This window comes from Vicia villosa, unplaced genomic scaffold, assembly GCF_029867415.1.
Source record: "Vicia villosa cultivar HV-30 ecotype Madison, WI unplaced genomic scaffold, Vvil1.0 ctg.001290F_1_1, whole genome shotgun sequence".
NCBI lineage: Eukaryota > Viridiplantae > Streptophyta > Magnoliopsida > Fabales > Fabaceae > Vicia > Vicia villosa.
The window spans coordinates 17393-44124 of NW_026705562.1; the positions used below are offsets into that span (position 1 = coordinate 17393).

General features: G+C 38.5%; 1 non-coding gene across 1 annotated transcript; it reads left to right on the forward strand.

The window, feature by feature from the left end:
- The first annotated feature begins 20363 nt into the window (after positions 1-20363).
- Positions 20364-20470, forward strand: LOC131634412 (small nucleolar RNA R71). Its single transcript, XR_009293540.1, has one exon. It is a non-coding gene; the product is annotated as a small nucleolar RNA R71 (small nucleolar RNA).
- The last annotated feature ends 6262 nt before the right edge of the window (positions 20471-26732 follow it).

The following is a 26732-nucleotide window of genomic DNA, read 5'->3' on the forward strand; positions in this document are numbered from 1 at the left end:
TCATTCTAAAAAACACTTTTACACATACTAAATAACTGCATACAATCCCATAAAAAACACCAACAAACCTTACGAACTACGTTGACTCTGATCCTCCATTAAGGAGGTACGTAGACATTCGTGCAACCGAAACGAGTCTCCTTTCCCCAAACCCAAATAGGTTTAAGGTTTTATCCACTACCCTATTTGCTATAATTGTATCGTATTTCCTTGTCATAAACCTTACCATAAAACTTTTACCCTAGAGACATGTAGTAAACCTTAAGGAAGGGTTAAGGATGCCTAACACCTTCCCTTGACCCTAATTTCTCAACTTACCCAATTTCTCTAACATTAGGGTTTTTTTCCCGTGTTTACCCTTATCTTAGGATAAAATAAAAACATAGGTGGCGACTCTGTATTTTAGGTTAATAGACTTAAAATTAAAAGCCATTCGTAACACCTAGCGACTCTGCCGGGGACTCTTAGGACAAAGAAGCACTCAAGGTTTGGGGCATGTCTCTTTGGTTTAGGGTTTTTGGTTTGTGATTTATTTTTATTTGGCAAATTATTTATATATATATATATATATATATATATATATATATATATATATATATATATATATATATATATATATATATATATATATATATATATATATATATATATATATATATATATATATAATGTTGTTAAAACCTAAGTGTGGAAATTATCGTCAGACCAAAGGATACTTGCATCTCCTATGAGTCATAATGATAATTCCACTCATAGTGGGTTAAATTCCGAGGAATATCCGAGACGAGGCTAGACTTTGTCGAGGGTAGGACTTTGAAATTAGCTGATCTCTCTGCGAACCTACCCCTAAAATTCAAACCTCGTGGACAAAAGAGTCCTTCTAAAAATCCAAAGAAACAAATCGTTTTGGAGGATATGAAGGGCCCCGTGAGACCTATAGAACCACCTTTCAGGAAGGGTAGACTCCATATGCCGTTATACTGAACCTATGAACCTAGGATTGCTATATGTTTTTTATCATAGAATATTTTCATCATTCATCATTCATCATTTATCATTTATTTGCATTTGTTTTTTTATGTCTTATCCACAAGAAAAATAATATAAAAAATAAATAAAAAGGTTTTGGTGAGTGTCTTAAGGATGAGTAGAAGATAGACCCTTTGTAATCTTCGCATCAGCAATGTCCTTCTAGATGTGATAAAAATGAAGATGATTAAGGGAACCCTACACTCTAGGTGTCCTAATAAGGGCTAAAATCAACCAACTACCACTTACTGTTGATCCTAAGTATAAGCCTGACATTCCCGATCCAATTATTTTATCCTTGGAAGAGATATAAAGACTTAGGGCAACCCTAGAGGTTTCCCAATAGGAAAGGGAAGGTTTGGAATATAATACTTAACTTACAAAAAACAGTCATGCCCTGATCTCTGAGAGAGTTGTGACTCATAACAAAGAGATGTCTCAAAAGGATAGCCATCGAAGAGTTATTCTTAAGGTGTACCTCTACACACGAAGAAACTCTCACGAAAAGAAAATGGGTTAAAAAGTAAATTTGGAAAGGAGAATGTTCCCTTAGTGTATCATCATAAAAAGTCTTTATCTCTAAATATTCATCTTCTTACGATACTCATATAACCTACGAAAAAACATATAAAAAAATATGTACATAATTCTACGTGGATAAGACATAACATAATCATACGCATACATTCATCGCATGCATACCATAATCATACCATTGAAAAACTTTTTATAAAATATCTCTAGTAACACCATTGGGAAATATGAACCGACCTCCATACCAAACAAAGGACGATGGAACAAATTGAACAGAACCAGACTGCTCTCCAAAAAGATATTGACCATATGAAGGGTAGCATGGATGAAATCAAGGGAGGTATGACCCAAATGATAAGCCTCATAAAAGATCTTTTGGAAAAACAAGAAAGGACCATTGAGATCTTGGCCAAAGAACTTCAAGCTCGAATTAACGACTGGCCAAATGACGACAATCCCCTACTGGGATATCTTCCCGGTTTTGGTCCGCCTAAAGACATATCTCGTTATCCAGAGGCATGTGTACCGTCCTCTAAAAAAGTCACACAATTCTCCGAAAAAGGTGAGGCTTCTCAAAGAAAGTTGGTCCCTCCTCCACAGAAGGAAGGGACATCTAGCACGACACATATCCCGATCGTCAATTCTCCTAAGATAGATGGTAATGTGGGTCTACCACATGTGAGCATGGATGAACGCGTACAACCTCCACTAAAAGGGCTTATGGATATGTTCGTGGATATTATACACGGACAATACCACATTTAAAGGATGGATAACACCATTTCAGGATTTTCCGACTCAAAGATCATAGGAGAAGAGGTTGAGGCTGATATTGGAAATGACAAAGTTCAAGGGGCACATGCTAGATGCTATAATTCAAAGGTGTCCACTCCGAGTTTCCCAAGCAAGGAAGGAGGAAAAACCAATACTGAGATACACCCAAAGGGTTAGGCAACCTGTACCAAAACTGCAACAGTTAAATAGAGGACCTACAAGGAAGTTTGATCCACTTCCCATGTCACGCAGTCAACTATTGCAATATCTACTTAGCGCGTCGCTTATGGAAATCAAGCCACTCACCCCTCCCAAAGGGGAATTTCCACCTTTATACAAGATAAATGAAAGATTTGATTATCATGCTGGTTCACCTGAATCCCGTCACTGAGCAAGAGTTGGTTTTACAAAAGAGAACTCCCATAGATGCTCTTAAGAGGCATCTACTTGAGCCATAGTTCCTCTTAGAACACAACAAAGCTTACAAGGACACTTTACAACGGTTTGTGGAGCAAGGATTAGTCCGACTGGTGCAATATCCTGAACAAGGATGCATAATCAATGGAGAAGAAGATATATTTGTTAGTAACCTAGATTCATACAGATATACCGAGACTAGAGAAGGTGCACTGAAAAATGCATTCCAAGCACTGGAAATCGGTGATGTCATGGAGAGATCTGCAAGATGTGGACTCAAAAGGCTGGAGCAAAGTGATTGAAGTCCTTGAGAAAAAAGGATCGTCTGGGGTTAGGATATCAACCGTCTATGATAAATAAGGCTGTAAAGAAGAAACGACATATTCCCTCAAAGAAACAGACCTTCACGACAGGCGCATATGAGCATAATGGACAAATAGCTATGATGACTAATAAAGACTCCAAGGAAGGTACATCCTATTTCACTCGTGAGGTTGCTCCAGGAGAACAACTTCAGAATTGGACAAGCTTGGAGATACCGGAGATCTTTTTTATTTAAAAGTAATTTTCATTCCTTTTGTTTTGAATAAAACGCTCATGCTTTGCCCGAAGCAAAGAGTTAGTTTGTAAGGGCCCCATTATAATTTCAAAACTCAGTTTATTAATGAAGAAAATCGTCTTTGCATTTGGTATTAAATATCTTGTCCTTTTTCTTACATTTATTTTCTATCTTTTAAAAATGACAAATGTTTTCTGCATAAAAGCACGTTCATATCTGCATACTAAAATAAATGTGCAGATTACCATCTAGTACCACCGATAACGATACTGCTAAAACTCACTATAAACTTGAGGTTCTTGTTAATCAAGCTAAAGAAGTGGATGAGTGATTAGTGCATTTTTATGCACGTCCTTCCATATTTGTACTCAAGCATTTCCTTGGTTTGTTTTGATTATTTTTATGTTTTAATGTGTTTTCATAATTTATTTTATTTTTCCCTTATTTAATTTACGTATTTTATTTTCAGCTTTGGTAGCTTTCACGAAAACGATCATAACTGGAGTTCCAGGAATCCGATTAAGGCGTTCTAATAATTGACGGAAAGCTAAGAGAGAGAGCTATGACTTTTGTGTAGGAGTCAAAGTCAGATTTGGAGCGCATAATTTCCAAATTTTCGTTTTAATTTGCAGCCTTAGTTAGTTTTAGTTTTGGTCAATTGTGGGTCGGGTTCTGGATGTTTTTGACCCAGTTGGGTTATTATGACCCAAATTTCCTTTTGTCTTCTCTTTAATCTAGGTCTGGCCGTACAGCTACTATTCACGAATTTTTGAAAGCTTGTACCAATTCATGGAGAACTAATTCCTCTTGGTTAATCTGCCGTATTCAGGTTCCAATTTACTATGAGATTAATATAATTTAGCCTAATTCCTATTCCTTCAATTCGACTGTGTGTTTATCATTTGCTTAATCTGATTATTCATAGAGTAGATTGTTTGGTTCGATTGATCTATGTTCCCAATTTATTCGCGTTTTACCGTATCCTTAATCGTTAATCCGCTACATGTTTAACCTAATGCTTAATTCAGCAAACAGGAAGTATAATTCATATAATATTGATGCGCTTGTCAATTATATTGTAATTGAACGGGAATGGAATCCGCTTAGGATAGTGATCTTATAATAATCGATGATTGGTAGGAATCGAATCGGTAAATTGACTTATCCCATAATCACTTATTTTCACAACAACTTAGTTTTAGAATCACTTATTTTAAGCACTTTTTGTTAATCAGAAACCAAACAAACCCCCCTAAATTTCGACTTCGGTTAGTAAACTCAAGAATCCTTGTGAGAACGATAATCCGAGTTGTTGTTACCATTACTACAGTTTTTATAAAATACTTGTTTTGATCCTTGGGCGACAGCGGATCAAATTGGCGCCATTGCCGAGGATTCTTGTGAATATTAACTAATTTTAGAGTCTTAGGTTTAGTGTTTGTGGGTTTAGGCCATAGGTTCCTCACGGTTTCACCCATAACACCTTTTTGAGTAGAAAAATCGGTTTTTGGGAATATTGAGTCTGATCGATAATCTTTTTTGCCTATTAGGAGTAGAAAAATCACCCTTACGACGAAGTGATTATAGGTCTCAAGCTTCAAATCGCCAAAAAACCCTTTTTTCTATTTTTAATGAATTTTTTACTATTTTTATAGAGTCGAAAAAAATAAAAAAAAATTCCAAAATTCTTCTTTTACGCCATTTGATTAAATTCGGTGTTAGTTTATTTTTTTTAATTTTTTTAATCGATTTCCTTCATTGTGTTTGTTTTTTGTCTTTTAGGGACATAGTTGGCAATTTCACAATTGTTGCTGCATTGTTGTGCACTAGTCCTGGCTACTAGGTCTTTCTGTCCTGAACTTGTTGCTTTTGATCTTGAAGTAGAGAGAACCTTGCACACACATCGTAGAGCAGGCCAGGCTAGCAATAGTTCACCTTCACCACCCATAGTTAAGTCTAATTCTGAGTTTGACTATTTACATAACTTATTTGATTCTGATTCTGAATTCGTTTTTGAAATGGCTGACAATAGAACTTTAAGGCAATTGGCTGCGCCTGATGTGAATTATAATGGCTTGTGTATTGAATATGATGCTATTGTTGTTCCTTTTGAATTAAAATCGTGTTTAATACACTTGTTGCCAAAGTTTAATGGTCTTGCAAGTGAGGATCCGCACAAACATTTGAAGGAATTCTAGGTGGTGTGTTCTACACCATTGAAGCCTGAAGGGATCACCGAAAATCATATCAAACTTCGAGCTTTTCCTTTTTCATTGTAGGGTGCAGCAAAGGACTGGATATATGATATCGAACCAAATTCAATCACAAGCTGGAATGCTTTGAAAAGAGTGTTCTTGGAGAGATATTTTCCTGCCTCCAGAGCTGCCTCAATAAGAAAAGAGATTTGTGGCATTAGACAAGAAAATGACTCATTGGCTGAGTACTGGGATAGGTTTAAGAAGTTAGTTTCAAGTTGTCCTCAACATCAGATTACCGAGCAACTTCTCATTCAGTACTTTTATGAGGGGTTGTTACCTATGGATAAAAACATTCTTGATGCTACTAGTGGTGGAGCACTTGTTGACAAAACTCTAGCTGCTTCCAGGGCCCTTATTGAAAATATGTCCTTAAATTCATAGCAATTCACCACTCGGAACAATTCTGTCCAGACTAAAGGCGTCAGTCAAATTCAAGTTTCTTCCAACAAAGCTTTAGAAACCAGAATTGACGAGCTCACTGCCTTAGTCAAATAGCTGGAAGTAGAAAAACCTTAAACAACAACTGTGTGTGGCATTTGTACTGTTCATGATCATCCGACTGATACTTGTCCTATTCTGAAAGATGATACCATTACCGAGCTGCCTCAAGCTTATGCAACCAACCATTACAACCAGAACAAGTACAACAACACCCCTGACTTGTCCACCAACAAATATCACCCCAATTGGAAGAACCATCCAAACCTTCGATATGGAAATCAGCAGCCCGCCCAACAACAACTGAGTGTACCATTACCCCAGCCACATCACACCCCTCCAGCTACTTCCGGACCATCCTTAGAGGATCTTTGTTAAACAAATGGTCGTGAACAACCTCCAGCTCCAACAAAGGACCGATGCTAGCATTCAGACCTTGAACACAAGATGGGACAACTTGCTACTTAAATAAATAACATGCAAGCTCAAGGTTCGAACCAACTTCTAGCCCAGACAGTTGTCAATCCGAATGGTCCTAATGTTAATGTAAGCGCTATTTCTTTGAGATCCAAAAAAGTTACAGAACCAGCTCCTGAAAGAAATAAAAAAAATCATTGAGGTAACATTTGAATTTTCTCCTTCTGAACCTCACCCAACTGAACTTTCTTCTCCTTCTTCTATTGTGGTCGAAACTGAAAAAATCAAAGAAAAGGAGTATGTGCCACTAGTCCCCTTCCCACATAGAGTCTTGAAAAATAAAAGAATTGAGGAGGGAGACAAATAAAGAGAGATATTGGATGTTTTCCGAAAATTTGCGGTAAATATTCCGCTACTTGATGTTATTAAGCAGATTCCGAAGTATGCAAAGTTTCTGAAAGATCTGTGTACCAACAAGAAGAGGATTAAGGGAAGTGAAAGAGTGAACTTAAGACGAAATATTTCTTCCTTTACTCAGCCCAAACAATCATCCAAAAAGGTTTTAGGCGAGCAAAATGTTTAAGCCCTCACTACTCAGGTTCTGCCGCAAAAGCAGAAGGATCCGAGAACATTTGCTATTCCTTGTACCATCGGGGATAGTAAATTTGAGAATTGCATGCTTGATTTGGGAGCGAGCATTAGTGTTATGCCTACTATTATTTATAATAACCTTTGTCTTAGTCCTTTGCAGCATACAGGTTTAATCATTCAATTGGCTAATAGGAGCAACGCTCGACCCGCGGGGGTAGTCGACGATGTTCTTGTTCAAGTTAATGATTTGATTTTTCCTGCAGATTTCTATATTCTAGACATGGAAGGTGAAACCAAGACAAGCATAGCTCCCATCATTTTAGGTAGACCATTCATGAAAACGGCGAAGACAAAAATTGATGTTGACGATGGAACCATGTCCATGGAATTTGGTGACATTGTCGCAAAATTTAACATTTTTGATGCCATGAAACACCCACTGGAGGAGCATTCGGTTTTTAATATTGAGTTAATCTCTAGATTGGTTGATGACACTTGTTCTTACTTATTTTCCATTTATTTTTCGTCTTTATCTGGATTTGATGGTGTTTATTCATGTTCTGATTGTACTGACACTAACCTTTGTGTTGTGTGTCCTGAGATTGATGTTGCATTGCAGTTTGATGTGTTTCCTACAGGTGAAGTTGTTACCGATGAAGCTGTTTTTGCAGTTGATTCTCTTGACATCTCGGCTGCCACAAGCATTCCATCCATCGAGCAGCCCCCGTCCTTAGAGCTAAAAGAGCTCCCTGAGAACCTGAAATTTGCTTACTTGGAGAGTAAGGAAAAACTTCCTGTTATTATCTCTTCTAACCTTGATTTTGATCAAAAAGACAAACTTTTGCAGGTTTTGAAGAGGCACAAGAAAGAAATCGGGTGGACATTAGCCGACCTTCCAGGTATTAGTCCATCAATGTGCATGCACAATATTCTACTTGAGGATGGATCCAAAACAGTAAGGCAGCCCCAAAGGAGGCTTAATCCTTTGATCCTTGATGTTGTGAAGAAAGAGGTAACCAAAATCTTGCAAGCAGGTATCATTTATCCTATCTCTGACAGTAAGTGGGTAAGTCCAGTGCAGGTTGTACCTAAGAAATCTGGACTCACAATGGTAAAAAATGAAAAGAATGAACTTGTCCCCACTAGAATGCAGAACAACTAGAGAGTTTGTATTGACTATAGGAGATTGAACCAGGCTACTAGAAAGCATCACTTTCCTTTACCGTTCATTGACCAAATGCTTGAACGGCTAGCTGGTAAATCACACTATTGTTTTCTTGATGGTTTTTCAGGGTATTTTCAGATTCATATTGCACCGGAGGATCAAGAAAAGACCACTTTTACTTGTCCCTTCGGTACCTTTGCTTACAGGAGGATGCCTTTTGGTATTTGCAATGCTCCTGGCACTTTCCAACAATGCATGATTAGCATCTTTTCTGATTTCATTGAAAACGGCATGGAAGTCTTTATGGACGATTTCACTGTCTATGGTTCCTCTTTTGATGCATGCTTGAATAGTTTAAGCTTGATTTTAGAAAGATGCATCGAGACTAACCTTGTTTTGAATTATGAAAAATGTCATTTCAGGGTTGAGCAGGGAATTGTTCTTAGTCACATAATTTCTGAAAAAGGAATTTTTGTTGACCCTGCTAAGATTGATGTGATTTCTACACTGCCTTACCCCTCTTGCATTCGCGAGATTTGTTCTTTTCTTGGTCATGCAGGTTTTTACAGGTGTTTCATCAGGGATTTCAGCAAGATAGCTCTTCCGCTGTCAAACTTGTTGAAGAATGATGTCACCTTCAGCTTCAATGACAAATGCAAACAAGCGTTGATCGCGACTTTACGTGTCTATAAATCTGATAACTGCAAGTGCACAGTCGTGTCGTGTAGTTTTAAAAGATATCGAATCCACAGGGACTATGAATCGATCTACCGTTATCTAAGGTTACTATGTAAAGCTAGGAGTACTAAAATTTCGATTGTTCCTAAGGGAAAGTGATTGTGAGAGAATAAAGAATAATAATAAGAGACAGGTATCAGTATGTATTTCGTTTAACTACAGGAAATCCGAAGGTCCATTGGCTTTTGCATAATCAAATTAAAAATCTTTACTAATTCAATTGATTAAAAATCCTCGTCTCAAACTTTCGCTCTGTTGAGTCAGACTACTATCCTAATCCTAATGTACGCTTTCGCCATCCCATTAGATTTTAGAAAAGCTTTTTTGGAAACAATGTAATTAATAAAATGCCTATTTTATGAGGTTGTTATCTATTTAAATCTCCTAATCTCAAACTTTCGCTCTGTTGACTCGGAGCAAGCTAATATCCCTAACGTACGCTTTCGCCATCCCGCTCGAGTGTAAAAACAATTTTTGGAAATAAATAAGTCCCAATTAGTTTTAATACGCTTTCGCCATCCTTAAAACTAATGTCCTATGTCTACTATCCAGTTAAAGACCTCAAACTTTCGCTCTATTGGTTTTAACCTTTGACCGTCTTAAGCCCTCAAACTTTCGCTCTATTGGTTTTAAGACTTACTAATTAAACTAGACATATAAACCAAAAATAAGTGATAATTAATAAAACATAATTTAAGCCAATTTATTTCGGATCCCTACGGTTAACTTACTTTACATACCGACACCTTTAGTAATTTAGCCAGACATATTAATATGGTTAAACATACATAAATAAATTTGGTTCATATTAATAGGCATATTAATTGGCATATAATAAATCATGCAATAATAATATAAATAAAGGCGGTAAATAATAAACCTGAATTAAAATAAATCTGAATTAAATTGAATCTTGAAGTACTCGAACTTCCACCACAGCTTGGCTGGATCGTTCTTCGGAATTTAAATGGCAGAAAATAAAAACAAGGAATTAAAACGATAAATCTAACGTAAGGCTAGATCTACGAAAAGTTCACAACAATTTCCAGTGTAGAAATCGTTGTGAGAAAATAAACGGTTGAATGAAAACAGATTAATGAAAAGCGGTTCGCGGTACAATTTCGGCAGCACTTCGTTGGCAGGAAATCGGACCGATTGAAGTGAGATAGCAGGTCCTATTTATAGGAGGGGATTTGCAGTTGGAATCCGTGAATTGAGGGACCTTTTTCTGACTGGGACTTGGAGACGTGCGTCTCCGATTCTCCAGGGAAGCAGCTGACTGACTTGAGACGTGCGTCTCAAGTGGAGATTCTTTAGGGAGGTGGAGACGTGCGTCTCCCCTTTGCTGAGGTGGCAGAGACGTGCGTCTCTGCTTACTAGCGTGGCCTGGGTTGCTTTCCTTCGTGGGCTGGATTGCTCTTTTGGGCCTTTTGGGTCCTAATTGCACTCCCTTTTTACTTCAGCACCCAATTTACGTCTTTTAAGCATAAATATTGGTCATTTAAGCTCGATTTTCTTTCCTTTTCGCAAATAGACGTAATTGAAGTGTAAAACCAGAAACAAAACAAATACACGCGTAATATCACAATAAATTAACATAATAAACGGAAAATGCTATAAATATCTATGGATTTTAGGCTAAATATACGATATAAAATCGTGTTATCAAATTCCCCCAGACTTGAACCTTTGCTTGTCCTCAAGCAAAATAATAAGATAAAGATAAATAAAATACACTTCCTCCACGTCGCTCGGTCATACTCAGCCACATAGTGTTCTTATTTGAAAATAATGATAATGATCCTAGCAATAGGCTTATAGTAGCGACACTAGACAGCTCCCAGTATGCATACCAATCCGAATCATGCCATTATAGCTCGACCTTTTGACTCGTCATCATGTTTCTCCCTTTTCATTCGTGTGCAATCACATTAAGCCCATTATCTCGACACACACATAGCAGAGTAGTCGGTTAGTGACTATGATCCTTCTCATGGAGTTCTGGCACAATAAGTGGTATACTCCTTAGCGCTCATTTTGAGGATTGCGGGGAATAGGACAATAGTCCTTCCTACCAAGTTCAGTACCAGATGACTTCTGAACCAATCAACAATGAGTTTTTAAATTCTTTGTATTTGAGAATTGCGACCGTTAGGTTAAATGATCTTGTGAGGACCACCTTACTTAGTAGGCACATTTCTTATTATGGTTAAGCACATAATTTTTAGTATGAGGATCATACACTTATATTCATCGACTCTCTGCGTAGTTGGTGTCTAAGACGGTGCCGACTGCTAGAATAAACTACTAAAGGTTACTTCAAAAATTAAAGTCGGTGGTTTTGGTATAAAGGGTATTCAAATCGGTTACGCATACTCGGGGGTTTTAAAGTGTAGGGACTATAAGGATATTAACTTGAATCAATTTTAGTGCGTTGAGTGTTTGAGTAGCTTTGTATTTCTCGAACGTGTGGGGTTTGCGTTTATCGTTTAGGAGCAAAATTTTTGTTATGGCTCAAGAAAATGGAAGAAATTGAAATAACTACGGAATTATACATATAAGACTTAAATTCCATAAATATTCTTTATTGAATTTGAAAAACATTACAAGGAAGGGAAATAACTGAAGGGAAAAATAAAACGGAAATAGAAATAATATGACTCCCCCAGACTGAAATGATGCAATGTCCTCAGTGCATAAGAACTACTCCTCATTGTTGCGGTTGCGAGAACTGCTCGCGCCTCTTGTACGAACACGGCGACGTCTATCAGGAGAGTCATTCACACGAATGTCAAGATCATGCAAATATGTAGCAATTTCAGCGTATTGACTTTCGTTCCTAATAGCATAGTCACGGTGCTCCTGTTGCATCTCTCGGATGAGCCTAATTGTTTCAGTTTGGTTTGTCTGCATAGCTTGAACGAGTTGATCTTGGCGTTGAATAGCAGCATACATGGCTTCAAGAGTGATAGGCGGAGGGTTGTTTGGAGGAGGTTGGTTGACATCAGCTTGCCCTTGGTTGAGTTCTTCTTCATTGGCATCCATAGGTTCATTAGGATGTTCTTGTTGGTCATCTTGAGGGTTGTCTTCAATAAGCCTCCAACGTTGAACATAACGGATGTTAATTCTTTCAGGGCATGGAAGGATGACATAAGGAATAGGAACTTTGTTGACGACCAAAGTGTATCGGCCATCATGGCGGGGTGAAACCAAGTGGGAGTCACGGCAGTAGGTGAGATCGAGTGACTGAGCAGGTTTCATGAGATGTGAGAGTGAGAGGAGCTCGTCACCAAGACCTAAAGCACAGGCCAAGGTAGTAATAATGCCGCCAAGCAAGAATGGGTTCGTAGCGGGGGCGTTGACTAAGCCTTGGATGTGTTGGAACATAAACGGTGCGGCATTGAAACGGATATTGTTAAGCGCACAGTAAAGGAAAAATAATTCATTTTGGTTTACCTTGTGGTTGTTAGATCTCGCAAAAATAATATGCCCCAAAACACGTTGAAAATAACGTATAGCGGGGTTTTGAATGTGAGAAGCATGGAGAGCTCTCCAACCGGTAGGGTTTTCTCCAGTGAGATGGAACCAAAATTCAAAAGCGAGATCCTCCCAGGATCGACCATTGAGTTCTTGAAAGATTGAGCGGTGAGCAATTGGTGCATGATTGAAATGCAAATATGAAGCTACGACATCTTGATCTAGAGCATATTCACGGTTGAACATCCGAAATTGGATGCTACCGGTTGAGAGTGGTTGATTAGAGGGAGTGTCGTAGTTGAAGGAGCTCAAAAATTCTAAGACGAGCGGCTCATAAGTAGGTACGGGTTCGGTACAAAGATGGTGGAGGCTAGATTTAGTGAGCAAACGGGTGACACCATCAATGAGACCCAAAGTTTCTAGACACTCGGTGTTCACAAATTTTGTGGGAACAACCGAACGTTCGTAGAAGGCGACATATTTAGTTCGTTGAGCATCATTGTCATCATCTCGGAAGATAATGTTTGAAAGGTCGGGAGGTGGTCTCTCGGGACGCTCACTACGGATTAATGAACGTGGAGGCATGGTGAGTGTGGAAATGAAAAATAGAGATGAAGTGTAGGAGAAATAGAGAATGGTATGAAAGTTGTGAAGAAGAAGAGTGGTGGTGGTGTGGTTTTATAGTGAGGTTTGAAAATGGGGTGGTTAATGGAGAATTAAAATGGATTAATGGTGGTGTTTGAAGTTTGAATAGAATAGAAAAGTGGGAAATGAATGGAGTTTAAGAGGTGAATGATGGAGGATGAATGAGGTTAATGGAGTTTAAATGGAATAAATAGGGGAATAATGAAGAAGATTGAAAGATGAATTTTGAAATTCAAATTCAAAATTCAAGAGGGAAAGAGAGTGGTCTGCTTGGTCAAACAGACTGCTGGCCTTGGGAGACGTGCGTCTCAGGCAGCCAGTCTGCTGGGGCAGAGCATGGAGACGTGCGTCTCCTGTTCCTTTGGTTCGTGTCAGCTGGCCCCACACAGATGGAGACGTGCGTCTCCTGTTGTAGGCAGGTGGGTCACGCATGCAAGTGACCAGACAGTACTGACAGATACCATTAATATTGTCCATCAGTTCATAACAGTGTCGGATTTTAATACTATTAACAGCAAAAAATTATAGGGAAGTATATATATAGCAGTCAATAGCAGTGTAACATAACACAGTAACAGTAATCAAAAGAAATTTGCATTGAATATTAAACCAGTACTGAGTGTTAACATAAGCAGAATGTAAAAGTGCAGAAAAATGAAAATCTAAACTAGGAAAAGAAATTGCTAAAACTAGAAATAAAATCTAATAGTCTAATACGGTAACATCTAGCCACGTCTATTGTTGTTCTGATTAGACTGAATGTGTTTGAAAACTTCGTCGAACTGAGCATTTACGGTGTCGATAAAATCGAAGAAATGCATTTGCAAAGTGTGTAGCTCGTTGCGCACATGTTGTACATCTTGTTGTAGCGCAGTGATGGCTTGCTCGTGCGTATTCAGATTAGGCATTCTTTGATTCACCGATGCGGTAGATGTAGCGGGTTGTTGTTGCTCGACCTCGACATCAGTCATATCAACAGTGTAGTCATCAACAGAATTTTTAGAACGAGTTTCAGGCTCATACTCAGATATAGGTTCATCAATAGGAAGAGGTTCGTAATCAGGAATGGGTTCATCAACAGGAAGAGGTTCATAATAACCAGGAGGTGTTTCAGGTTCAGATTCAGATGCAGGCATTTCCTCATCAAAATGTTCATAAGCTTGAGGAGTTTCAGGTGATGGCTCTCTCTCAGGAATCTGACCATAGTAAAGCCAGTTGGTAGGGTTGTGCACACTCGTCCTAGGATTCGGTAAGGTGAACTGATACCAAACTTTGTTGTCAATGAGCAATTCAAAACGATCAGGTCCAAGGTTACCGATGATACCTCGATTAAAGCAGAAATTGATATCCATAGAGGTATGGGTACCAAAAGGTGTCAATCTAAGCAAAGGCACTCTCATTCCTATGGCATTAGCAATCATAGTGACGAATCCGCCGATCCTAATGGGTGAAACTTCGTCTTGCGTGATGCGTTCGAAGTTTGTTAGCATGAATGCGATGGCATTGACCGGGCGATTCTGAGATGTACAAAACATAATGAACAGCTCTTCTCTAGTAACTTCAGTGACATTATCAGGCTTGCCAAAAATATAGTGAGCGAGGATCTTGTGAAAGTAGCGGAAAGCAGGATTGTGGATGTTCTCAGATTGAAATTCATTCTCTTCAGGGTTGTCGTTTCCAGTGATCTTGCCCCAGTATTTTTCCAACTCCCAGTATGGAAGATTTTCTTCAGCTACTTGGGCGTATGCATCAGGTCCATGAGGTAGTTCTAACATTTCAGCAAAGTCTCGGATGCAGAAATTAAGCTCCATACCAAAGAGTCTAAAGAGAATAACTCCTTTTTTCAGCCCTTGTCCACAGTTTGGAAGATAGGTCAGGGAGCTCAAGAATTCCAGGGTGAGCTTCCGATAAGTGCTAAACTTGCGGAACAAGTGAGAACCAGTCCAACCGATTTGGTTAAGCAGGTGTAGGATGCTTTCTTCGATACCAAGCTTCACCATAGTTGGTTGGTGAGGATAGCAAGTCAATTCCATGTGTCTTTCAGCCAGCTTGTTAAATCTTGCTTCTTGTCCTCTACCACGGAACACAACTTCCATATTGTCAACTTCTTGCATCGTAGTTAGTAGTTAAATGAAAAACCTAGAAGTTGAAAATATTGAGATTAAGTTAGAACTAGGCTAGTGTTAATTTTAAAAATAAAATTAAATAAAACAAGTTATAATAATAATTATAATTATAAAAAGGAAGTATTTTCTCGAATGAAGAAAGCGGCTATAATTATAATAGTTATTATAAGATGTATGAAAAATAATAAGAAAATTAAAATCTAGAATGATTAAAAATAGAATAGTTAAATGAAAGTTAAAAATTAAAATTTTAAAATTAAAATAAAATAAAAATAAAAAGAATAAATAAATGTGGGTTGTCTCCCACCAAGCGCTTTGTTTAATGTCGTAAGCTCGACGATTTTAAAATAGAAAACTATTTTTTCGAAAGAGCGGGAAGTTCGTCAAGTTTAAAAATTTCGATGTTTTCATCGTATTCGAGATGATGGTAATACTTAAGACGTTGCCCATTTACGACAAAAGGTTTGACGGTTTCTCCTTTGATTTCTATCGCTCCACTCGGAAATATGTTAGTTATTTCGAAAGGGCCAGACCATCTAGATCGTAACTTGCCAGGAAATAATTTTAGTCTAGAATTAAATAAAAGCACTTTATCGCCTATGCTAAATTTTTTCCTAGATATACGCTTGTCGTGCCATTTTTTCGTTCGCTCTTTATAGATTTTGGCGTTTTCGTAAGCGTCTTGTCTAAGTTCTTCTAATTCGTTTATGTCTAGAAGTCGTTTCTCGCCAGCGGCAGTGTAGTTTAGGTTTAAGTTCTTAATAGCCCAGTAGGCTTTATGTTCTAACTCTACCGGTAGGTGGCATGATTTTCCATAAACGAGTTTGAATGGGGTAGTTCCTATTGGAGTTTTGAAAGATGTCCTATAAGCCCATAAAGCTTCGTTTAGCTTGGTTGACCAATCTTTCCTTGATATAGCAACAGTTTTCTCCAATATTTGTTTTATTTCGCGGTTAGATACTTCTACTTGACCGCTTGTTTGTGGATGGTATGGTGTGGCTATTCGATGATTTACTCCATATTTTCGAAGGAGTTTCTCAAGTATTCTTGAAATGAAATGGGAACCACCATCACTAATTACCAATCTTGGTACACCGAACCTAGGAAAGATGACGTTTTTAAAGAGTTTAGTGATGACTCGTGTATCGTTTGTAGGAGAGGCGATAGCTTCTATCCATTTTGAAACATAGTCGATGGCTACGAGTATATATTAATTTCCAAACGACGATGGAAATGGACCCATAAAGTCTATCCCCCAGACGTCAAATATTTCTACTTCAAGAATGCCTTTTTGAGGCATTTCATCACGTCTCGAAATATTTCCGGTTCGTTGGCATCTATCACAGTTTATTACAGCAAAGTAAACGTCTTTCCACAGGTTAGGCCAGAAAAGTCCAGATTGAAGGATTTTGGCGCAGGTTCTAGATGTGCTATGGTGTCCTCCACACGGTGCAGAATGGCAGTGTGTGATTATGCTTCCTATTTCTTCTTCGGGTACACAACGTCTAAAGATTCCATCGGGGCCTCTTTTGAACAAGAGTGGGTCGTCCCAATAGTAATGTTTTAGGTCATGGAAGAATTTCTTCTTCTGTTGATAACTTAAATCAGGAGGCAGCACACCAGCAGCTAGGTAGTTTACGAAATCTGCATACCAAGGTGCGTCAGATCGGGCTAAAGCTATTTCAGCTAATTTCTCGGTTTCAGAGTTTGGATGGTATGGTTCAAATTCATTTGCTTCAAATTGAGCGATGAGTCTTTCATAAGGGAAATCGTCGTCAATTGGTACTTCTTCGGGTTTTAGATTTTCCAATCGAGAGAGATGATCTGCTACGACGTTTTCAGTGCCCTTTTTATCTTTAATTTCCAGGTCGAACTCTTGTAGTAACAAGATCCATCTCAAAAGTCTTGGTTTGGCGTCCTTTTTGGTTAGGAGGTACCTAATGGCGGCGTGATCAGTGTATATGATTATTTTGGCTCCTACCAGGTAAGAACGGAACTTGTCTAATGCGAATACGACAGCTAATAATTCTTTTTCTGTCGTGGCATAATTCATTTGAGCTTCGTCTAAGGTTCTACTTGCATAGTATATGACATGTAGTTTCTTATCCTTTCTTTGTCCTAGAACAGCTCCTACAGCATAATCACTTGCGTCACACATTATTTCGAAAGGCTCATTCCAGTCGGGAGGTTGCATAATTGGCGCAGAGATTAATGCTCGTTTAAGTGTTTGAAATGCTTCAGTGCATTTATCGGTGAAAATAAATTCGGCGTCTTTCATGAGTAATTCAGTTAAGGGTTTGGTTATTTTAGAGAAATCCTTAATGAAACGTCGGTAAAAACCAGCGTGTCCTAGAAAACTTCTTATTTCTCTAACGGTTTTGGGAGGTTGAAGGTTTTCGATAATTTCGATTTTTGCTTTATCAACTTCGATTCCTCTATCGGATACGATGTGTCCAAGTACAATTCCTTGTCGAACCATGAAATGGCATTTTTCCCAATTAAGGACTAGGTTTACGCTTACGCATCGTTTAAGTACCAGCTCAAGGTTCGCTAAACATGTTTCAAAACTTCCTCCACAGACAGAGAAGTCGTCCATAAAGACCTCCATTATTCCATCTAGGAAATCGGCAAATATTGCCATCATGCATCTTTGGAAGGTCGCGGGTGCATTGCAGAGTCCAAAAGGCATTCGTCTATAGGCGAATGTACGATAAGGACAGGTAAATGTGGTCTTCTCTTGGTCGTCAGGGTGGATAGGAATTTGGAAAAATCCGGAGTATCCATCCAGATAGCAAAAATGTGAGTGTTTAGCTAGGCGTTCAAGCATTTGATCTATGAAAGGTAAAGGGAAATGGTCTTTTCGGGTAGCTTTGTTTAACTTCCTATAGTCAATGCACATTCTCCATCCAGTTTGGGTACGTTGTGCTACAGATTCTCCTTTTGCATTAGTGATTACAGTGACTCCTCCTTTCTTTGGTACGACGTGAACAGGACTAACCCATTTACTATCGGATATAGGATATATTATTCCGGCTTCTAGCAGTTTTTGGATTTCCTTTTTAACCACATCGCTCATAATAGGATTTATTCGCCTTTGATGTTCCCTAGAGGTTTTACTATCGTCTTCGAGCATAATGCGGTGCATACACAGAGAAGGGCTTATACCTTTCAGATCTGATATGTTGTATCCTAAAGCGGTAGGGTATTTTCTTAGGACATTAAGTAATTTTTCAGTCTCGCTTCGTCCTAAGTTGGCGTTCACTATAACTGGTCGGTTTAGTTCTTCGTCTAGAAACTCATATCTAAGATCGGTAGGAAGTGTCTTCAGCTCTATAGCAGGTTTCTTAGGTCCAGGTATAGGATCAGGAGTTAAAGCTAAGCATTCACTCAGGTGGTTATCTTGATATTCCTCACGCCAGTTGTCATCTTCAAAAATTGGCGGCATAGGAATTCTTAGGATGTCGGTTTCCGTATTTGGTTCGGATTTTATTTCATGAACACACTCGTCGATTATGTCAGCAGAACAGCATGTGTCAATTATAGAGGGTGCTTTTAGGAATTGGGAAAGTATAAATTCTATTTTCTCTTCTCCTACTTCAAAAGTAAGCTTTCCTCGTTTTACGTCTATAATTGCACCAGCGGTTGCTAAGAATGGTCTTCCTAATATGATTGGGATGTTAGAATCTTCTTGGATATCCATAATGATGAAATCAGTCGGGATGTAGAATTGACCTACACGAACAGGGATATTCTCTAACATTCCTACAGGGTACTTTACTGAACGGTCTGCTAGTTGAAGAGACATTCTCGTTGCTTTAAGCTCGCCTAGATTTAGTTTCTTACAGGTTGAGAGAGGCATCAAACTAACACTAGCTCCTAAATCGCACAAGGCTTTCTCTATAATGGTTTTACCTATTACGCAGGGTATAGAGAAACTACCAGGGTCTTTCAGTTTTGGAGGCATATTGTTTTGGATGATAGCGCTACATTCAGCGGTAAGCGTTATAGTTTCGTTATCCTCGAGTTTCTTTTTGTTTGATAAGATTTCTTTTAAGAACTTAGCGTACGAAGGCATTTCAGTTATGGCTTCTGTGAATGGTATGGTTATGTTTAATTGCTTCAGAAGTTCTACAAATCTTTTAAATTGCGCTTCGGTTTTTGATTTAGCTAATCTCTGAGGGTAAGGAATTGGTGGCTTATAAGGTGGTGGTGGAACATAAGGTTTCTCCTTTTCGGGTTCCACTTCGTTATTGTTCTCATCAGTCTTAGTAGTTTGTTCGTCAGTTGTTTTCTTTTGGGTTTCCTTTGGCTCTTGTTGTGACATGGGTACGTTTTGGGTTCTAGGATCTATGGGTCCATCGTAATTCGTTCCACTTCGTAGTGTTATCGCGTTCGCATGTCCTTTAGGATTAGGTTGTGGTTGAGCAGGAAACGTGCCAGCAGGGGCAGCAGTAGGTGCTTGTTGTTGAGCCACTTGTGAGATTTGAGTTTCTAACATTTTGTTATGCGTAGCTAAAGCATCTACTTTGTTCGATAGTTGTTTTAGTTGCTCGCTATTGTGGATGTTTTGATTCAGGAAGTCTTTATTGGTTTGTTGTTGGGAAGCTATGAAGTTCTCCATCATGATTTCTAGGTTCGACTTCCTAGGGGTGTTTTGAGCAGCTACAGGCGCTTTTTGGTAGCCAGGTGGTACAGCAGGTGCTTGTCCAGGCGCGTACAACGCATTGTTGTTCTTATAAGAAAAGTTCGGGTGGTTTTTCCATCCAGGGTTGTACGTGTTAGAATAAGGGTTTCCTTGAGCGTAATTTACTTGATCAGATGGGACTCCAGTCAAGAGTTGGCATTCAGCAACTACATGCCCAGTCAATCCACAAATCTCGCAGTTAGGTGCTACAGCGGCAGCGGTGGCTGAAGGAGTGATGGTTAAATTCTCGATCTTTTGAGTTAAAGCGTCTACTTTAGCGTTAACGCGGTCTATACCACTTATTTCGTACATTCCTCCTTTGGTTTGTGCTTTCTCTAGAGCAGCTCGTTCTCCACCCCATTGGTAATGGTTTTGTGCCATGTTCTCTATGAGTTTGTATGCTTCATCATGGGGTTTGTCCATTAATGCTCCGCCAGCAGCGGCATCTATAGTCATTTTAGTGTTATATAGGAGACCACCATAGAAAGTATGGATGATCAGCCATGGTTCGAGTCCATGATGAGGGCATATTCTAAGCATGTCCTTGTAACGTTCCCAAGCTTCGAAGAGTGATTCGTTATCTTTCTGGGTAAATCCGTTGATTTGACCTCTAAGCATAGCAGTTTTGCTAGGCGGAAAATATCTCGCTAAGAATACTCTCTTCAATTCGTCCCACGTAGTTATGGAATTGGAAGGCAGGGATTGAAACCACGCTCTCGCTCTATCTCTCAAGGAGAAAGGGAAAAGGCGTAATCGAATAGCTTCGGAGCTAACGTTGTTGGCTTTGATAGTGTCGGCGTATTGCACGAACACGGATAAATGGAGATTGGGGTCGTCTACAGGGCTTCCAGAGAATTGATTTTGTTGAACAGCTTGGACCAGTGAAGGTTTTAGTTCGAAATTGTTCGCTTCAATCGCAGGTGGTGCGATGCTTGAATGCGGTTCAGCGCGCGAAGGAGCGGCATAGTCTCTAAGAGGACGAATAGCAGCCATCTCTAACTTCGGGGTAATTTGATTGATTTGATCAGTAAAAATCAATTCCTGATTAATCGGAATTTCTGCTACTTCGGGAAGATTGCGAGCTCGACGTTTGACGTTAATGAAACGTTCGATCTCGTTAATTCGTTGTATTAAGTCTCCTCCTTCTGAACGAGTATTTGGCATACAATCGTTCAAAAAGAAAGGGAAGAATTGTCCTAGTCTCTACGGTGTAACAGTGAGTTACGATATCGACTTAAATAGTCCCCGGCAACGGCGCCAAAAACTTGATCGCGACTTAAATAGTCCCCGGCAACGGCGCCAAAAACTTGATCGCGACTTTACGTGTCTATAAATCTGATAACTGCAAGTGCACAGTCGTGTCGTGTAGTTTTAAAAGATATCGAATCCACAGGGACTATGAATCGATCTACCGTTATCTAAGGTTACTATGTAAAGCTAGGAGTACTAAAATTTCGATTGTTCCTAAGGGAAAGTGATTGTGAGAGAATAAAGAATAATAATAAGAGACAGGTATCAGTATGTATTTCGTTTAACTACAGGAAATCCGAAGGTCCATTGGCTTTTGCATAATCAAATTAAAAATCTTTACTAATTCAATTGATTAAAAATCCTCGTCTCAAACTTTCGCTCTGTTGAGTCAGACTACTATCCTAATCCTAATGTACGCTTTCGCCATCCCATTAGATTTTAGAAAAGCTTTTTTGGAAACAATGTAATTAATAAAATGCCTATTTTATGAGGTTGTTATCTATTTAAATCTCCTAATCTCAAACTTTCGCTCTGTTGACTCGGAGCAAGCTAATATCCCTAACGTACGCTTTCGCCATCCCGCTCGAGTGTAAAAACAATTTTTGGAAATAAATAAGTCCCAATTAGTTTTAATACGCTTTCGCCATCCTTAAAACTAATGTCCTATGTCTACTATCCAGTTAAAGACCTCAAACTTTCGCTCTATTGGTTTTAACCTTTGACCGTCTTAAGCCCTCAAACTTTCGCTCTATTGGTTTTAAGACTTACTAATTAAACTAGACATATAAACCAAAAATAAGTGATAATTAATAAAACATAATTTAAGCCAATTTATTTCGGATCCCTACGGTTAACTTACTTTACATACCGACACCTTTAGTAATTTAGCCAGACATATTAATATGGTTAAACATACATAAATAAATTTGGTTCATATTAATAGGCATATTAATTGGCATATAATAAATCATGCAATAATAATATAAATAAAGGCGGTAAATAATAAACCTGAATTAAAATAAATCTGAATTAAATTGAATCTTGAAGTACTCGAACTTCCACCACAGCTTGGCTGGATCGTTCTTCGGAATTTAAATGGCAGAAAATAAAAACAAGGAATTAAAACGATAAATCTAACGTAAGGCTAGATCTACGAAAAGTTCACAACAATTTCCAGTGTAGAAATCGTTGTGAGAAAATAAACGGTTGAATGAAAACAGAATAATGAAAAGCGGTTCGCGGTACAATTTCGGCAGCACTTCGTTGGCAGGAAATCAGACCGATTGAAGTGAGATAGCAGGTCCTATTTATAGGAGGGGATTTGCAGTTGGAATCCGTGAATTGAGGGACCTTTTTCTGACTGGGACTTGGAGACGTGCGTCTCCGATTCTTCAGGGAAGCAGCTGACTGACTTGAGACGTGCGTCTCAAGTGGAGATTCTTTAGGGAGGTGGAGACGTGCGTCTCCCCTTTGCTGAGGTGGCAGAGACGTGCGTCTCTGCTTACTAGCGTGGCCTGGGTTGCTTTCCTTCGTGGGCTGGATTGCTCTTTTGGGCCTTTTGGGTCCTAATTGCACTCCCTTTTTACTTCAACACCCAATTTACGTCTTTTAAGCATAAATATTGGTCATTTAAGCTCGATTTTCTTTCCTTTTCGCAAATAGACGTAATTGAAGTGTAAAACCTGAAACAAAACAAATACACGCGTAATATCACAATAAATTAACATAATAAACGGAAAATGCTATAAATATCTATGGATTTTAGGCTAAATATACGATATAAAATCGTGTTATCAAGCGTTTTACTTCTTGAAGAAAGCATTGACCTCAGCTCCCATCATCCAGCCCCCTAACTGGACCCCCCCTTTTGAGCTTATGTGTGATGCTTCTAATTTTGCTGTTGGGGTTGTCCTTGCACAAAGAGTTGACAAGGCTGCCCCTGTTATTTATTATGCTTTTAGGACTTTAGATTCTGCACAATCAAATTATACTACCACTGAAAAGGAATTGCTAGCTATTGTTTTTGCTCTTGACAAATTCAGATCTTATTTGCTAGGTTCCAAGGTTGTTGTTTTTACCGACCATGCATCTTTAAAGTACTTGCTGAAGAAGCTGGATGCAAAACCGATATTGATTCAGTGGATGTTGTTGCTCCAAGAGTTTAATGTCAAGATTAAAGACAAAAGTGGAGCTGAGAACTTAGTGGCTGACCACTAGAGCAAGATAGAGAGAGATGAAGACCCTTTTCCTATTCAGGATGACTTTCCTGATGAGCAGCTATTTCTTTTGCATGGGATTACACCTTGGTTTGCTGACATTGTTAATTTTCTTTTTGTTGATATTTTTCCTACAGGTACATCTAGATCACAGGTTCACAAACTCAAGAGTGATGCCAAATATTATGTTTGGGATGATCCATATCTATGGAAGTTTGGTAGTGATCAAGTAATCACGAGATGTGTCCCCGACAATGAGATTGAATCTATTTTGAAATTTTCTCATGCATCTCAAGTCGGCGGACACTTTGGTCCGCAAAGGACTGCGAGAAAAGTCCTTGATTCAGGTTTCTATTGGCCAGATATTTTTAAGCATGCTTTTGAGACTTGCCGCACTTTTAAAGAGTGCCAGATATCAGGTACAAATATCACTCACAAGAGTGAGATGCCTCAGCAACCTATGCTTTTTTGTGAGGTATTTGATGTATAGGGAGTCGACTTCATGGGTCCTTTCCTGTATCATTTGGTTTTTTGTATATTTTACTTGCTGTTGATTATGTTTCAAAGTGGGTGGAAGCTATCCCCACTAGGACTAATGATTCTCGAGTTGTTGCAGAATTTGTCAAGTCTAATATCTTTTGCAGGTTTGGAATACCGTCAGCTATCATAAGTGACCAAGGCACTCATTTCTGTAACCACACCATGGAAGCTTTACTCCGGAAATATGAAGTTGTGAACAAAGTCTCTACCGCATACCACCCACAGACTAATGGGCAAGCTGAGATCTCAAACAGGGAGATCAAACAGGTTTTAGAGAAAATGGTGCAGCCAAACAGGAAAGACTGGAGCCGTCGTCTAGAAGACGCACTTTGGGCTCAAAGAATAGCTTTCGAGACACCCATTGGGATGTCTTTTTATCGATTTGTTTTTGTAGAAATAAAAAGTGCAGATACTGACAAAGTCTTCAAGGTTAATAGGCAGCGTCTGAAGTTATTCCATGAAAGTTTTGTGCCTGAGGATGTCAGCATAAAGGAGCTTTCTTTGGAAGTACCTAACTACACTGCAACTTGATCAGAGAGTCTTTCTTTCTTTCTCTCTACTTTATTAGTAATGTCCTTTCATTGAGGGCAATGCTTAGTTTAAGTGTGGAGGAGGGTATCGTGTGTTTTCTTTGTTTTTGTTAGTATTTTGTTTAATTTCAGTCATTAAAAAAAATAGTAAAAATTCATCTTCTTTAAAGTTTTAGGCTATATACTGATTTGAGTCGAGTTTGTAGAGACTTGGGAACAATTCACAAGATCGGTATCGTTTTAAGACCTTTATTTCAGCAGTCGGCACCATCTCTCACACACTTTACGCAGGGAAGCCTATGAATATAAGTGAGTGTTCTGAAAAAATAATAGAAAAAGAAAAAGGAAATGCACCTTCTAAGTTTTGTGACCCTCACCCGGTCACTTAACCCAACTGTTGTGGAACCTTCAAAAGAAAAAGTTGAAAATAACACTCTTTGTTAGTTGGTTTAACGGTTTCTGGTTCTGAACTTGGTAGGGTGGATTACGGTTCGATCCCCCGCAACTACAACTGAGTAAGCAAAGGGTTATGCCACGTAAGTACCAGAACCCCGTGCAGAAAAGTATCAGAGTCACTAACCGGTCGTCTTGCTATAAGTGTGTGGAGATAACGGGCTTAATGTGCTGGCGCCTGAATGAAAAAGAGCAAAAAGATGATTTGAATTGGTTTGTGTATTTAGGTGGCTTATGTCTGCATAATTGTGGTTTAGTGTTCTTACAATGTCCTTAGTGTGCAATATTAGTACCTATCGATGCAAACTTAACCGAAGATAAGTTCTAGCCTAGGATGAGTAACTAATGATGTATTTGTGCTTTCTTTGTTTTGTTGTTCATTTTGCTCGGAGTACAAAAGTTCAAGTCTCGGGGAATTTGATCAGTAAATTTTTATGCACGTCCTTTAATGTTTCTACGCAAGCATTTCCTTGGTTTGTTTAGATTATTTTTATGTTTTAATGTGTTTTCATAATTTATTTTATTTTTACCCTTATTTGATTTTTGTATTTTATTTTCAGCTTTCGCAGCATTCACAGAAACGATCATAACTGGAATTCCAGGAATCCGATTGAGGCGTTCTAATAATCGCCGGAAAGATAAGAGAGAGAGAGCTACGACTTTCGTGTAGGAGTCAAAGTCAGATTCGGAGCGCATAATTTCCAAATTTTCGTTTTAAGTTGCAGCCTTAGTTTGTTTTAGTTTTGGTCAATTATGGGCCAGGTTCTGGATGTTTTTGACCCAGTTGGGTTATTATGACCCGAATTTCCTTTTGTCTTCTCCTTAGTCTAGGTATGGCCGTACAGCTACTATTCACTTACTATTCATGAATTTTTGAAAGCTTGTACCAATTCATGGAGAACTAATTCCTCTTGGTTAATCTGCCGTATTCAGGTTCCAATTTAGTATGAGATTAATATAATTTTGCTTAATTCCTATTCCTTTAATTCGACTGTGTGTTTATCATTTGCTTAATCTGATTATTCATAGAGTAGATTGTTTGGTTCGATTGATCTATGTTCCCAATTTATTTGTGTTCTACCGTATGCTTAATCGTTAATCCACTATATGTTTAACCGAATGCTTAATTCGGAAAATGGGAAGTATAATTCATATAATATTGTTGCGCTTGTCAATTATATTGTAATCAAACGGGAACGGAATCCGCTTAGGATAGTGATCTTATAAAAATCGATGATTGGTAGGAATCGAATCGGTAGATTGACTTATCCCATAATCACTTATTTTCACAACAGTTTATTTTTAGAATCACTTATTTTAAGCACTCTTTGTTAATCAGAAACCAAACCACCCCCCCCCCCCAAATTTTAATTTCTATTAGTAAACTAAAGAATCCTTGTGAGAACGATAATCTGAGTTGTCGCTACCGTTACTACAGTTTTTACAAAATACTCGTTTTGATTCGTGCGCGACAGCAGATCAATGAGGAAAACAATGAACTCCCAGAAGAGTTTTCAAGGTTAATAGAAAGGGAATCAAAATTATGCTCCCTTGTTAGGAAGCAATTGAAATTATAAACCTGGGAACAAAGAGCCAAGGGAAATCAAGATTGGGGCAACTTTAAACGAAGATGTGAAAGCAGCATTAATTAAACTCCTTCACAAGTATGGAGAAGTGTTTTCTTGGTCCTATCATGACATGCTAGGGTTAGATACAGATATCGTCGTGCATAAATTACCGCTTAAGGAGGGAAGTTCTTGAAAGATCCATGGGATGTGTACTAGGGCAGTAAAATGAAACAAGTCGAAAGGAGCATGCTATTTACTACCTAAGTAAAATGAAACAAGTCGAAAGGAGCATGCTATTTACTACCTAAGTAAAATGAAACAA